Source organism: Rhinopithecus roxellana, chromosome 1 (genome assembly GCF_007565055.1).
Source record: "Rhinopithecus roxellana isolate Shanxi Qingling chromosome 1, ASM756505v1, whole genome shotgun sequence".
Lineage (NCBI taxonomy): Eukaryota > Metazoa > Chordata > Mammalia > Primates > Cercopithecidae > Rhinopithecus > Rhinopithecus roxellana.
This window is the reverse complement of record NC_044549.1, coordinates 21,783,945-21,799,069: the sequence shown is the minus strand read 5'-3', so window position 1 is coordinate 21,799,069 and position 15,125 is coordinate 21,783,945. Positions and strand designations below refer to the sequence as shown.

The following is a 15,125-nucleotide window of genomic DNA, read 5'->3' as shown; positions in this document are numbered from 1 at the left end:
CCCATACTCCATGGAGTTGCCTAAGTCTCAGGGCAAGGGGACTGCAAGAAAGGGTCGGGTGAGGAACAGCCATTCTTCGAGAGCCTCTCCGGATCGCTGAAGCCATCACCAGCTCTGTAACAGCAGCTGGTCCAGTAGTGAAGACTGTGCCTTTGGAGTGTGACCGTGGCACTCTTAACATGGGCAGCTGTGCTGTCATCTTTAGCAGGTGGTGTTGGTATGTAGTTCACAACTTTGGATTCCTCTGAGACAGGCAATATCTCCTCCAGGAACTTGAGCAGGACAGATGAAAAGCACAGAAACCCATGGCAAACACAAGCATCAGTTCCAGCACCCCTCTCCCAGAATTCTTTGAGAGTTTTCTAAGAGGGGACTAAAGTTTTGGCAAAGTAGCTGGAGAACAAAGCCAGAAAATCCTGCTTAAAACACATGGTGACCCTATTTTTACCCCCTGGTTGGTGTGGCCTGGGAGACATCGACTGTATCCACATTTGCCAACTTCTTTGTTTAGAATACTCATAAATAAAGATGATGGCTAATTTTTTCTCCTGCACTCTACAGGGTAGGGTAGTTTATAGTTTCTCTCTGTAATTAAATTGTAGGCTCTGGAGGAGTGGAGAATTTTATGAGTCAGAGGAAAATCTGATAAACTGGCCTTGTCCTCATTTGAACAGGGTTATGACAATATGTCACGTAAGGGTGTTATTTACTAGTATTTTTTGGAGAAATAATTTGCTTCTTTTTTTAATAGAATAATGCCTTCCAGTTAATCATATATACTTTCTTCTAATTAAAATAGCCTATGGCTACACAAGACAGGAAAGGTAGAACTCTTCTTTCTGCTTTGGGTTTGGAGGAGAATGAGTGAATGCAGGGTGAGGTGATATGATGAACACATTCTGAGTTCACTTAGGACGGTAAAATTTTTTTCTCCTCACTCTCTAATGCAATGCCAACATTTACATCTTCCTACAGAGACAGTAAATGGAAGGAGAATGGTCAGTAGATGGAAGCACTTTTGTTTTGGTGAGTGGGTGAGGTCGCGGTAGCAGTTTTCTAACTCCAGTGGTTATGGCAGGTGGTGGGGTGGGTGGCCAGTGGGAGTGGGCTCGTAAATTGTAGAGTCCTTTCTGTGGGACATATAGAGCCTTGGTGTGAAATCTTTGCTTAGCTAACAATACTGTTTATGACAAAATTTTTAATATTTGTTTTAAGCTGTAGTTGAAAGGGAAATAGTTGTAATAGGGAGCAGAAGCAGGGTTACGATACTGACTGTGAAAGGAATTAGCATCTAATTTTCCTCTCAAATCTATTTGCAAATATGAATTTACATCAAGGCTGTGCCATTTGAACTCTGACCCACTTCCTACCACCCCCACTCCCAGGCTCACTTAATCTACGTCATACATTATAGCCACCTGGGAAACTTTTAATCCCCTGATCCAGGAGAACTACTCCTGGCTAATTAAACCAGAATCTTTAGGGTGAGGCCCAGGCATCAGCTATTTAATAAAATTTTCCAGGTGAGTCTAATGTCTAGCCCAGATTGAGAACTACTTTTTCTGGAATGTACAAAACTATTTGCAGACCCAGAGTGTTGACAATACAGACCAGATTTCAGAAAAAGACCGTAGGTCTCTGAGAGATGGCTCGCCACAAAGCCTGGAAGACCCAACAAGGTGGTGGCAGGCAGCACTTATGCCAGTCACTATCCCGCCTGCTCTGTATGTGTGAGTGCTATGCCAACCCACAGGGTCAGCAACAGGGCCTTGAATATCACAAACATCTACACACAAAGAGACCAGCGCTTGGTTTTGTTTTCCTCCCCAGTAAATTAGGAAAGCTTTTAAAGTTTTTTGATACTTGGTAACCTACTGAATACATGTACATGACAGAAAAGGAAATAATGAGCCAAATTTGGCTCTCCAGATGCACGTGTGTGTGTGTGTGTATGAGAGAGAGAGAGAGAGAGAGAGACAGAGAGACAGAGAGAGAGAGGAGAGAGAGAACGAGGGAGAAGAAGGGAAAGAGAGGGAAGGAATATGTCTCTTGAGGTTTAATTTTTCCTCTAGGAACTCATCCTGACCAAGTATAAAGAGGAGAAGGAAAATCTGTACTTTGAAGAACTGCTGTCCTGGTGAATAGGTGAGGTCACTCTGGCAGCTCTCTAGCTCCAGGGGTATGGTGTGTGGTGGGTGGCTAGTGGGAGTGGGCTAATGGAGTGCAAAGTCTTTTTTGTAGGACACATGGAGCCCGGATTTGAAATCTCTGCCTAGCTAGGCTTGGTGATACGTGCAAGGGTATCATTAGTTACCTTCACCAGGACCTAGGGTCCATTCTCCTTGGGATCCTGAGATAAGTTAGGGGAGGTAGTGACTTGTTGACTTGGGAAATCTTAAACAATTCTATCGACCACATGAATTCCACTCCACCATGGCAGGCAGGCAATGCCCTGGCTTGAGACCAACTCAGAGAGGGAAACTTCCATGATGATTTGGAAGTCTCAGTAAGGTGTCTTCTACAGTATCCTCCAAATCCCACCCAGTTTGTCACCTCACAACTCATATTCTATTAACAAGAGAGGCCAGAGGGAGAAGTGTCCACTGTGTATTATGTCCTAACTACATCTCTGACAGCTGGTTGATAACTTCACTCTAGATCAGCTTTGGCCTTGAAGATCTCAGGTCATCTACCTTTCACAGGGAGTTGAGTCATTATTTTCTACTTGAGAGTCCTGAAAATGTGTAGCCAAGAAAGTATGAAAATAAGAAGATTTTTCTAAAGCTGCCAGATGGAATGAAAGAAAGAATAAAAGGAAAGATAATTTGAAAATATCTACTCAAGGCCATTTCACTCAGAGAAAAATGGTTTATTTGTGCTTGGATCACAAAGCAAGATTTGAACATTTCTCTTGAGTAATTTTCATTCATTTTATTTTACTATTAATTTTTTTTAAAAATTACAATCTGGCGTCAGCAGCCTCAGACCTCTGTGACCAAAATACATCAATGATCTTCAGTATCACTAATTACTATAACACTGTTTATACAGTCTTGCTGTGAGAAGGTCCTGTGGGTCCCCTTTAATTTCACAAAAACAATGACAGGGTGATAGTAACAGCTTTCGGGGTGGAGTTTCAGCCTTGAGCAGCACTTCAGGGGAATGACATGGGACCTTCTTCATCCCATTGTAATTGAGCTGCAATAGATGTATCCCAGAGGATTCTCTGTGGAGTGAGTCCGCATGAGATCCCTGAGATTTAATTGTTAATATCAGTGGTGCTGCAGCTGTTATTTACCAGCCTGTGAAGCCCATTTTCTTGGGTTACCAAATGATGTACAGTAATTAAATATATCTTCATCAAGCGCTTACCAATTTAACGTTGTATAGGCACAGCATCAGAATCTGTACTCATGGAACTTTCAATTTCTTTAAGGAAACACAGAACCTTACGTAGTAAGGGAAAACAGTGTATGATATATATCAAGATAAACAGTTAAGAATATAGGTGGTTAGGATCAGTTGGGGAAAATTGCTTGGGATAAGTAGGATTTGAGAGAGGCCTGAAGGTTAAGAGGCATGAGAGAAAAGGTGAAGGATGTTGCATTCTGGGTGGGGGAATTGGTAAGCAAAGGTATGGGGGTGGGAAAGAGGATGTTATATTTCAGGGACAATGAAGTGACTGTTAGCTAGTGTATTTGTTTCCTAAGGCTGCTGTAACCAATTACTATAAATGTATTCTCTCACAGTTCCAGAGGCTAGAAGTGCTAGAATGAAGGTGTTGGCAGGGCTGGTTCCTTCTGGAGACTCTGAGGGAGAAACCGTGCTCTGCGTCTTTCCATCTTCAGGTGGCTGTCTGCACTGTTTGGTGTTCCTTGGCTTGTAGATGCATCCTTCCCATCTCTGCCCCCATCGTCACATGGCCTTCTCCCTTGGGTCTCTGTGTCTTTAGTCCTTCTTCCATTTCTCTTTTAAGACACTGGTCATTGAATTTAAGGCCCATCCTGAATCCAGGATGGTCTTCCCCAGAGATACTTGATTTAATGACATCTGTAAAGACCCTGTTTACAAATAAGACCACATTCACAGGTGCCAGGGGTTAGGACTTGGATGTATCTTTTGGCAGGACACTATCAACCCCCTATAGATAGTAAAAGAGAATAAGGTTGAATGGATGGAGTGGTCTGCTTGTGTCAGTTCCTGAATTTTTATGTCATAGTGGGGATTCCAATATAAACTTCTCAGCTATCATTCGACAATGGACATTTTTTTGGGGGGAAGGATAATGAAATGAGCTCATGTGGGGTAATTTGCATTGAGGATTGAGGAGAAATCAATCTAAAGGCCAGAAGAGTCAAGGTGCATGAACATGGAGTAAGGACTATAGGTCATTCTTACTTGGCAGGGGAAATACCATGATCACTAAGAACCGTAGGTCATCGTTAGTAGCAAGTGGTGATTTGCATACATCATGTGGTGTCTTGCTTAGATTTGCCTCTAACTCAAACCTCCTGGGTTGCTCCTATGGCCTTCAGTCACAGCCAAGGTGGAATCTGTACAGAACTATATCTGTACTAGCAAAAATCATCCTTTGTTGTATCCTAGTATAGTGTAGGTGGAGATGGAGTATATGACCTCTCAGGTTGTGGGAGCATCCAGTAGAGGAGCATGATGCTTTGAAAGCAACAGGCACAAAATATTTGTCTTTAATTAGCTAAGAGTTAGAATCAAGGAGAACCTGGAGTCAATGTGGCCAATATCAGGAGCAAACAAATTTGGCCGAGACATAGGTGTGCAACCACACAATGCACTAAGTCAGGAGACAACACACCTTATTTTTCCTGATGCCCACTTCTTCCCCTAAAAGTTTCTGTGTGCATGTCCTGCCCTTCAACTGTGTTACAATTTTCTTGAGAATAGTGACCATGTTTTAAGCTTATATCCCTTTAGCACAATGCTGGGTGCACAGCATATACTTAGCCAGTGCTTGCTTGCTTAATGGAAACAGCTACTGGCCTCCTTATACTTTTCAGTATTACAAACAAAAAACATGAAAAAATCAACGACAGTGATGAAGGTTTGCTGTAAAGTGGATGAATGACTCATAGTCGTTGTAGATCTTCCTATTGCTCCCAAAATTTCTGGGCATAGACTGTTGACCATATACACTATGGTTTGCTTGATGGATTCAGAGGAACAGGTAAGAAGGTGAGACCCAACTAGATCATCAAAACTCTCTCACTAAAAAGCAGCACCCAGGAGCACTTCAATTCTTTTCAAAAGCAACTGGAGAACGGAAAGTACAGAGATTGCATAAGATGTGTCTCTAAATCTGTTAGAACTGAAACTTACCATGAGAGCCCTAGACATTTAAAGTTATTCAATGTTTCAGCCTCTTTATTGGGAAAAAATAGAAATAACAAATTACTTTTGGGAACTAATGTTTTCATGAAAGTCCCACCAAAATCTGCATACATCGTTCTCAAATACATTTCATGTTATTGCAACAATTGAACAATACTAATGATCCTTTCTGAATTATTGTAAAAGTATTTGCCCATAAATGTTGCCAGCTTGGTGTTTACCATTAAAGAGCAGAGAGGAAACAAGTCCATTAAAACCACCCCAAATCAGCTAATAGAGATTTGAGCCCTGGCACTGTCAGTCATTCCTGCCATAGGAGCGTTAATAAGAGAGGTCAACATCTTCTTCCTCAGAAGTAGACAATTGTTTGCACACACAGCACCAGCTTCTCTGACTGCCCCTCACACACTGGGTCTGAGATAAATGCTTAGACATGTGAACTAGACGGAAATCTCAACATGAGGAGGCTAAATAGTGTGGTAATACTGAAATGTTATGAATACTGCTTTTTTAGCACATGAAGTATAATTGGTCCAACAATCTTGCCTTTACTTTTTTTTTTTAACAAGAAAAAGAATATGAGTAGACTTTATCTAAGATATTAACTTCTTAGTTCTAAAAGCACTTGTAACAAAAACCAAATTGTTTTTGTGGGGAGGATGGTAGAAATTCATAATTACTGGGATTCCTTGTCTCATGAATGAGTAATGCTAAGTGTCATAGGGCTACTTAAAAAAATGCGATTATTTATCTTTTACGTTGTTAAAAAGCAAATACATTGCATAAAGTTGATTATTTTAACTATTTTAAGCATATACTTCAGTGACATTAAATACATTCACGTTGTGTGTGAGGCTACTTAAAAAAATTTAACTTGGTCACTTTTTTCCTTCAAAATATAAAGACAACACTCAAAGTCCCTGCATATCCAGTTCAGTAAGGTTAATATTCTTGCAGAGAAAACTCTGATATCAGCTCAGCTCTCATACCTTTTTTTTTTTTTTAAACAGCGTCTTGCTCTGTCACCCAGGCTGGAGTGCAGTGATGCCATCTCTGCTCACTGTAACCTCCATCTCCCTGGTTCAAGAAATTCTCATGCCTCAGTCACCCAAGTAGCTGGAATTACAGGTGTGCATCACCACGCCCATCTAATTTTTGTTTTTGCAGTAAAGGTGGGGTTTCACCATATTGGCCAGGTTGTTCTCAAACTCCTGACCTCAAGTGATCCGCCCGCCTTGACCTCCGAAAGTGCTGGGATTACAGGTGTGAGCCACCCTGCCCAGAATGATTATTCTGATCATTCTGACTTGCTTCCTCTGCTACCTCTTAGGTAGTTGTGTGAAGTCATGATAAGCAAATTCTGGGTGAAAAAAGATTTCAAGTCACAAAGATCTCTCATAACCAACGTCAATGGAAAATTCTTTCTTTGAGATTGCCCTGATTCCAGTGTACTGTTTAATCCACTTGGCCCATCTGTGTCATACTTGTTAAATTCTTTTACTAAATCTGGGCAGACATGACTATAGCACTCCTTTACTGCTGTAACTGTTTCCAGGGATTGCTCTGAACGAATTTCTACTTCTCAGCCTCTGAACAGTTACTGAATGAAATATGTGATGCTTGCCCTATGATTGGAATGTGCTTATGGCAGTTGCCAACCCCATATCCTTCAGTTGGAGGTGGGACGGGAGTGCCACCATCTTTACTATCTCTTCCCATACCAGTCAATGTCTGTTTTCTTATTTGTTTTGATGCTCAGGATGCTGCTAATGCAAGAACAGCCTGCATGGCTATGTATAAGCCTGGAATATTGAAGAACTCAAATACTATTTCGGTAGCATATTCTGTTTGCTGGAGCATTCAGTGGAAGTTTAGTCAAAAGAAAGTAATGACCTTCATGTTCTGCTTTAAGTGTTTAAAGATTACTTACTCCAAACCTTTCTTTCAGCAATCTTCAACTAAACCATGGTGGGTTCACCACTTCATGGTATATGTGGCTTTTTCCTGTTCCATCATCCCCAAAGAAGAAGTCTACGACATTGGCTTTCTTTATCACCCGCTTTTGAGATTAATTGCCCACTTTTGCTGAATTCTTGAAAGCAATACATCAAGGGATAATAAACTATTGTTCTATACTTGCAACATGTTTCAGTTTTGTATACTCAGTGCCACAATCCACCAAACACACTGGTAGCTGTCCCACCATCTTCTTTCACTCCTGCTGCTATCACCCTTCCTTCCCTCTTGCTGCCCCACGGCTTTATCTGGTCAGTACTGGTTTGAGATTGATGGCAGGAGATGGGGACTTTCTAACCCTCCCTAGCTGGATACCCTCTCTTACAACTTCTTCCTCTTTCACTGCCTTTTCCCAGGAACTCAAGATGGTCCATTGGTGCCCATGCCCCAGTCAGACCCAGGCCAGGCCCAACCTAGAGTATTCTGTATAATTGTTTTGAATGGAAGTTATAGGGGCAGTAGAATAATACTTTGATTTCTAGATTTTTTTTTTTTTGCCTCAGCGTTTATTTTAAATGGCCTAAAAGTCAAGCCTAGTCTAGACAATGTTGGCAATAATCTAATCTCAATAGATTAGAAATGAAGTATGAAGAGAGCCAAATGGAAGCAGTACCTAGGCTAAGATCACCTAGGAATATAAAAGAGATGGCGATGGAGAGATACTGAATGATGCAACCAAGTGTGGTCACAAGTACAAATGTTTAGGTTGAAATATGGGAAGGAGGTGACATATCTGGAGAGGAACTGAGGAAGTGAGCAGGAGGTGCATGTGAGGGGAAGTTGAGGTCACTATGTAAGGTATGTTAGGTATATTTTGACTGATTAGCTCTCTGGACAATACTGTCAAACTTAGATGAATATCTGAATGCCCTGTGGTGTTAAAAAAAAAAAAGATAAAGCTGTATGGGTCCTGCCTGAAACTTGTTGAATCAGAATCTCCAGGGTAGTATTTGTTTTAGAAAGCTTTTTAGGAGATGAGTTGAGGAAGATATATTTAACCCAGAGGAATAATTTTATAATGTTGCAGAAACTAGTTTCTACCTCTGAATAAAAGGGAGGTGGCCTGAGGAGTTAACAGTACCACCGACAAAAAGGACAGGGGTTGTTTTTCACTCAGCAAACAGATTGTGGACTCAAGAAGGTAGCTCTGCATTGCTAGGGATGTTTAAGAACATGCAAGACAAACTCATGTGATGAAATGGGATAAGAGAGGAAGGCTTTGAGGACCTGCACAGATCAGAAGTGGCTGGTGGGGGGACCCTGCTATTGGCCTGTTGTAGCTCCTCTGTGAGGAAGAATAGCTCTCCAGAGAGGGAAATGGAGATTGATGATATGACAGTGCAGTCCAAAACAGTAAGCTTGAATAGAAAAGGCCAAAACACACACAGGAGTGGACTCAAGTCTTTGATGTCACTGGAGATGTTGATGTCTTGCCTTAGTTCCTAGGAAAGGAGAGTTGCTGAACAAAGTGAGATTCACAGTTGTGTACCAAGTGTTTGTATTGAGTTATAAGTGCACGCAAGGTGATGGCTTCATATATTCGAAGTCAGTATATCCCTAGTATTTGATTTAATCATATTAAGACTATAGTGCACCAAAAGCTCCATAAAACCAGATACTTGGCTTATTTTGTTTGCTGGTAAATCCCCAGCATCAATAACAGTGCCTGGCACGTAGTAATGGATGTGGATCTTCAATAAGTGTTGAACGAACGAATGAATGAATCCATTGTTTAAAAGATGCAATCAAGAACAGCAGAAATCTGGCTGGGCACAGTGGCTCACACCTGTAATCCCAGCACTTTGGGATGCCGAGGTTGGCAGATCACTTAAGGTCAGGAGTTCGAGACTAGTCTGGCCATCACGGTGAAACTCCATCTCTATTGAAAATACAAAAATTAGCCGGGTGTGGTGTTGCACGCCTGTGATCTCAGCTACTCGGGAAACTCCGAGGCAAGAGAATTGCTTGTACCTGGGAGGTAAAGGTTGGTTGCAGTGAGCTGAGATTGTGCCATTGCACTCCAGCCTGGGTGATAAGAGTGAAACTCCATCTCAAAAAAAAAAAAAAAAAAAAAAAAAAAAAAAAAAAAAAAAAAAAAAAAACCGGTAGAAATCCCTGAACCCAGATGAACCGTACCACCAAACAAATTGAGACTGCACATCATCCCATTCACAGAGGTGAATATAAAATTGATGTTGAAACTTGATCTCAGCTAATTGTTTGTCTTCTTATTTATTCTCCTATTATTTATTGGGGAGATTAGTATTTTGAGTCTTTCTTCCTCCCAAATTAAATCAATTTTCAGAACTTTCATTTGTACTAAGTGTAAATAATGTCAAATACTTTGTGTATTACTCTTCCAAGTACATTACATTGTTTAACTTGAAGAGATGATGTCTTAGTATCAAATTTGAATAATCATTTTATAATGGGGAAAGATTTCCTTTTCAATGGTAGTTTTTTTGCTTTGAAATTCTTATTGATATTCAAAATTTAGAGAATTATAGTGCCAAGTGATTTAACATATATTAGAATGAACAGGGTATGACACTCTCAACAGTAAAGAGAAGATATCTGTGGGCTTACAAGGATAGAATCTACATTTCTCCTTTCCTCTTGTGTTCTTGGAGTGGCAAAAGATGATTCTTTCTTGTTGTGGATCTAAAGGATATGTTGTATGTGTTGGCAATTTCTTCCCTTACTCATGAAGAAGTTATGCTAATAGTAACCAGGATCTAATGGCATCCTTGGCATTTGATTTGATTTTGGAGAGACTAAACCAGGTACCACGCCTCATCCAAGCAGCCATAAATAGCATTTGAAGTGTTTGCCTAACTGTCCATGGGAAAGGTCAACCACAAATTCTAGATATTCCACAGGCCACCCAGAGAATTCTGGCAGGATACACACACACACACACACACACACACACACAAAACCACCACTAAGAGACAGCCACTCAGGATTAGGCAAGTGATGGTCACTAGCCACTGGCAAACTTTGGCAAAAACATCAGTTATCATTTCCAGCTTTGAGGGTTTGCCTTGTGTCCAGAGCCCATATCAAACGTATTGCTGCAATTAAATAGATTTTTTACCACAGTGAGTTTCATTGGAATGTTTCCTTGCACTTCTGTGATGCATATAAATGAGGTGAAAATATTATTTTGCTTTCTTCAGAGCCAGAAATGTAAAGATTATGAAGAACAGCTGTCATCATAACATAGAAGCTCTTGAAAACAGTCTGTGACTTAAAGCAAATCATTTTCTTCCCATGTATTAATTATCTAACATTATGAATTTCTGCGAAGCCTATACAACCAGGCTTATGTTTTCTTATGCTGTTTTTATATTGGAGTTGCATGACAGTTACTTCCTATTTTCTTTTCAAGGGGGAAGATGGGTGGAAATTCTTTGTAAGCTGTAAAATGCCATTCATATTTAAACCGCCATAATTTCTACAGTTTTAAAAATTGCACTTGGTACTATTTTACAAGGGTTTTTTAAGGGCTTATTGATTATGTTTCTGGTAGTATTTCACTCAGAAGATGTCTCTTGTCCAGTGTGCACATCTATAAGAAGAAATTATTCTGTCTGCTTGCACTGCTGCACGCTTTGAAGAAAGCGTTCTGTAGCTACCAGCAGAATTCTGTGGTTCAAATAATGCCAGAAGCATTTCTGCTTAGATAATCGTATGAAGCCAGGTGGGATTAATTAGAGACACTATATGCTCACAACTGAGGCACCAGCTTTGGTTCCATTCCCGTGACTTCCTGGCACCACTGTTGAGCTAAGAATTCTAGCTAGTGACGGTGGAGTTCAGACTCACCACCCCCATCAGGAAACTTTGAGGAGAGTTTAAAGATACTAGGGCCTATGCCTCTCCCTGTTACTGCTCTTTTGGGTGACAGGTACAGGGCAGAGAGAAACCCTGTCCTCTGGGTGAGTGACGGTGAAAGGACCAAGTCTTCTGTGTGGTGATCAGGTTGGGGTGGCTCCTGCTGCTGCCACTAATCCTAGCATTTTGGGTTTTCTCCCCATAGCCTTTCCTCCTGGATCTGTGGGAAACCTGTCCTGATCCAGCCTCCTCAAGTCCTGAGAGCTGGGCCTGGGTGGAATTGACTGAGGCCAAATCAAGGATTTGGGAGCAAAGAGCAATTTATGTTCCCCTCAAAGGCAAAGGCAAAGTTGACCTGGGATACAAAGAACTGTCTAAATCCTGTAGTCCAAAAAAAAAAAAAAAAAAAAAAGGTGGAGAATGAGAACTTTGCTGTGGAAGGTCAGCAACAGAGAACATAAAAGATGGAATAAACTGAGTGGACTTGGAGAGTACTGAGGCAATGATGCATCCATCCCTCAATTTCCTTTTGGCCTGAAGTCTAATTTGTGAAAGCAATTTTCCTTCTACATTAGGTTTTCATTGCTTATAGCTCCTTATATCTGACACCTTGTTGAGTTGTACAAGGACTTGGGGACCCATCCAAAGGATGCTTTGCCTTTTCCTCCTCACCTTCACCAGGTGACTTTGATGCATTTGTGGAGGAGAGTTCCTGCTATGGAGGTCTAGACATTGAACTTTGGGGAGTAGAAAGCTCCCATGGAAATATCCCAGGTTTCTATATTAAATGATTATTTCTAAAGACAAGTACCTGCATATATATTTTGTTTACTTATTCAATCCAAATGATTAGACATTGAACAGTCAGCTTGGGCTGCTATAACGAAATGCTGTGGACTGAGTGACTTAAACCAGAGAAGTTTATTTCTCACAGTTCTGGAGGCTAGGAATTCCACGATTGAGGTGCCAGCAGATTCAGTGCCTGGTGAAATCCCCTTACTAGCTTTCAGGTTGCCACCTTCTTGCTGTATCCCCACATGGTGGAGAGATAACTCACTGTGGTCTCTCTCCCTATTCGTATAAGGACACCAATCTCATCATGGTCATGAGTCATGAGCCTCACCCTCATGACTACATTTAAACCTTGGGAAGAAACTACTTCCCAAGGCTTCACGTCCAAATTCATCATACTGGGGGTACGGCTTCAATATATGAATTTTGGGAGGACATAAACTTTTAGTCTATAACTAGGTGAAAAAAATAATGCAGTTGAACTGTGACTCAGTTTCCCCCTGACTATCTGGGGGATGCTCCAAGTGGAATGGGGAAAAGAAGGCAGGTGCCTAGTCAATGTGGTTCTGGACTCCAGGTAAATATACTCATGAAACACGCTAGCAGAAGGGTCTTTTCTGTGGAATGCTCTGAGCAGGATATCCTTGAAAAAATGACATGAAAGCTGGGTTATAACACAGAGATGTTTCATAAAATGCTCCCTTATGGTAGGAGATATCAGCACAAAACCTCCACCGTGGACCTCGTCTTTCACTCTGGGCCGGAGAGTTGATGTCTGTCATGAACCGAAAGGAGCTGGGGAACTGCTCTCAATGTCCCCAACTTCTCTCTGCTTTTCTGGAACCTGAATCTTTTACTGGATTACCTGACTCTTTTACATCATGATGAAAGCTTGACACTGGCTATAATATTGATTTGTGTGGGTCTGACCCTTTGTGTCAGATCAGGCAATAATAAAATATAGCAAATACACAAAATGGTTCCAAGTACATGTGTTTGTCTAAGATCTACTTATTTCTATTCTTAGCTTTTTTTTTGTTGGTAAAAAATTGTCCACATACAATTTATAGAGAAGAATAAAAGACAGAAATTTTAATCAGTTTCTTTAAGTATTCAATGGATTATTTTTTCTATTGTTTTATTGTGGTAAAATATACATGACATAAAATTTACCATTTAGCCATTTAAAGTGTATGAATCAGTGGCATTAAGCTTACTTGCATTCTTGTGCACTCATTGCCACTATCCTTCTATTGAAGGTTTTCACTATCCCGGACAGAAACACTGTCCTCATTAAACAGTAACTCCCCATCTCCTTTCCCCCTAGCCACTGGTAACCACCAATCTCCTTTCTGTCTTCATGAATTTGCCTATCCTAGGTACCTCACTTAGTGGAATCATACAATTTGTCCTTTTATGTTTGGCTTATTTCACTTAGCGTACTGTTTGCAAGGTTCATTCGTGTTGTAGCATGTATTATGATGTCATTTCATTTAAAGGCTCATTAATATTCCATTGTGTATACATACCACATTTTGTTTATCCATTCATCTGTTGATAGACATTTGGGTTTCCAGGCTTTTGGCTACTGTGAATAATGTTGCTATGAACTTCGGTGTACAAATATCTGAGTCCTTGTTTTCAATAGTTGGTGAATATAGTCAGAAGTAGAATTGCTGAATCATGTGGTAATTCTATGTTTAACTTTCTGAGGAGCCATTATAACGTTTCAGTGGCTGTGTCATTTTACATTCCCACTAGCAATATGCAAGAATCACAATTTCTCCACCTCCTTGCCAACACTTTCTATTTTCCATTAAAAAACCATTGTTACCCTAATGGGTATCTATTTTTAAGTGTCTCGTTATTAAATAACCAAAAGGTAAATAGCATTTCACTACTTTCTAGCTTGCCCCTCTGAGCAGCTAGTTCCATCTTTCTGGACCAGCCTCGACTCTGGAACAGTCCTGTCCCTGGAGTGAAACTGCCAAGCCTGCACTGCTAAGCAAACTCCTTGGAGGACTTAGCTGATATAATTCCCTGGTTGTCACCTCCAGCCAACATTTTTGGGTAATTGATGGGAGATTAACAGAGAAACTTGTGGGACAATTTGGAACTACTAGTATGACTTCATTTAACAAGAATAGTTAAAGAATAATGATAAGTTTGCATCAATTTTCTTTACAGGGCCTTTCTCTAGTGTTCTGTCCGAACTGGCTTTGATTATCTATGCAGGTGAAGAGGGATTTGACATATGTTACCTGAGCCATTGCTCTGTTAATTGTCTTATTCTTTGTGTTATGATTTGCCTTCTAGACAGTTGAAAGGTGATATTTGTTTAATGAAAGTGATTTTATTTTCCAATGTGATTATTTATATTTTGAATATAATATTCATTAAGTATCATTGCTAAATTTAAATTGCTAATTGCTTAAATCTTCAGTGCATTAGAAGGGCATGCACATTCTGAATGTCACAGCTTGCTTTTCATGTATTTACTTATTTGTTTTTGTTGCTAGTAAAACAAATATCTGCTCACTTTAGATCTTTAGGGCTTGTCTGCTTCTGTTTACCACTGAAGCCCAAACATTTGGGCTGCAGTTGGCACTACAGAGATAGGAGGACGGGCTGGAGACTGTTCGCCCTCCAGGGTTGTTGATAGAGCTGTCAGCCAGGTTGTGGGGGTAGAATTCTGGCAACAGCTGTGTTCAGAATTTCTTAAGCTTAGCCAACTGGCAAGGGATATAATCAAAGGGAATGAATATGACAATCTAACTCCCTGCTACATAAACACACACACAAACATACACACACACATGCATGCATGATAACATTCATGTTGATTCTGGGATATACTGTGAGCTATAGCAATCTCTAAACATGTTCAATTTGAAACGCTGAATGCAATATGTGCTTTACTTAACTTTTTAAGTTTTTAAACATAGAAAACCTACTAAAGGTCTTAGGTCTGTCTTTTTGGGACCTTACGTAAGTAGCCAGTTTTGTAAAAATAAATCTTACGATCTTATAAAAAAGTTTAGGTTCATAAATTATATTCTGTATATTTTAATTGAAATAGTACTTATAAGGGCCTTCTAAATGTTTTCATAATTTTT

The 15,125-nt window shown here is 40.3% G+C and overlaps 1 pseudogene; it reads right to left on the bottom strand.

Annotated features, from left to right (window-relative positions):
* Positions 1 to 6,683: 6,683 nt before the first annotated feature.
* LOC115898690 lies at positions 6,684 to 7,224 on the bottom strand (annotated as a pseudogene).
* Positions 7,225 to 15,125: the final 7,901 nt, after the last annotated feature.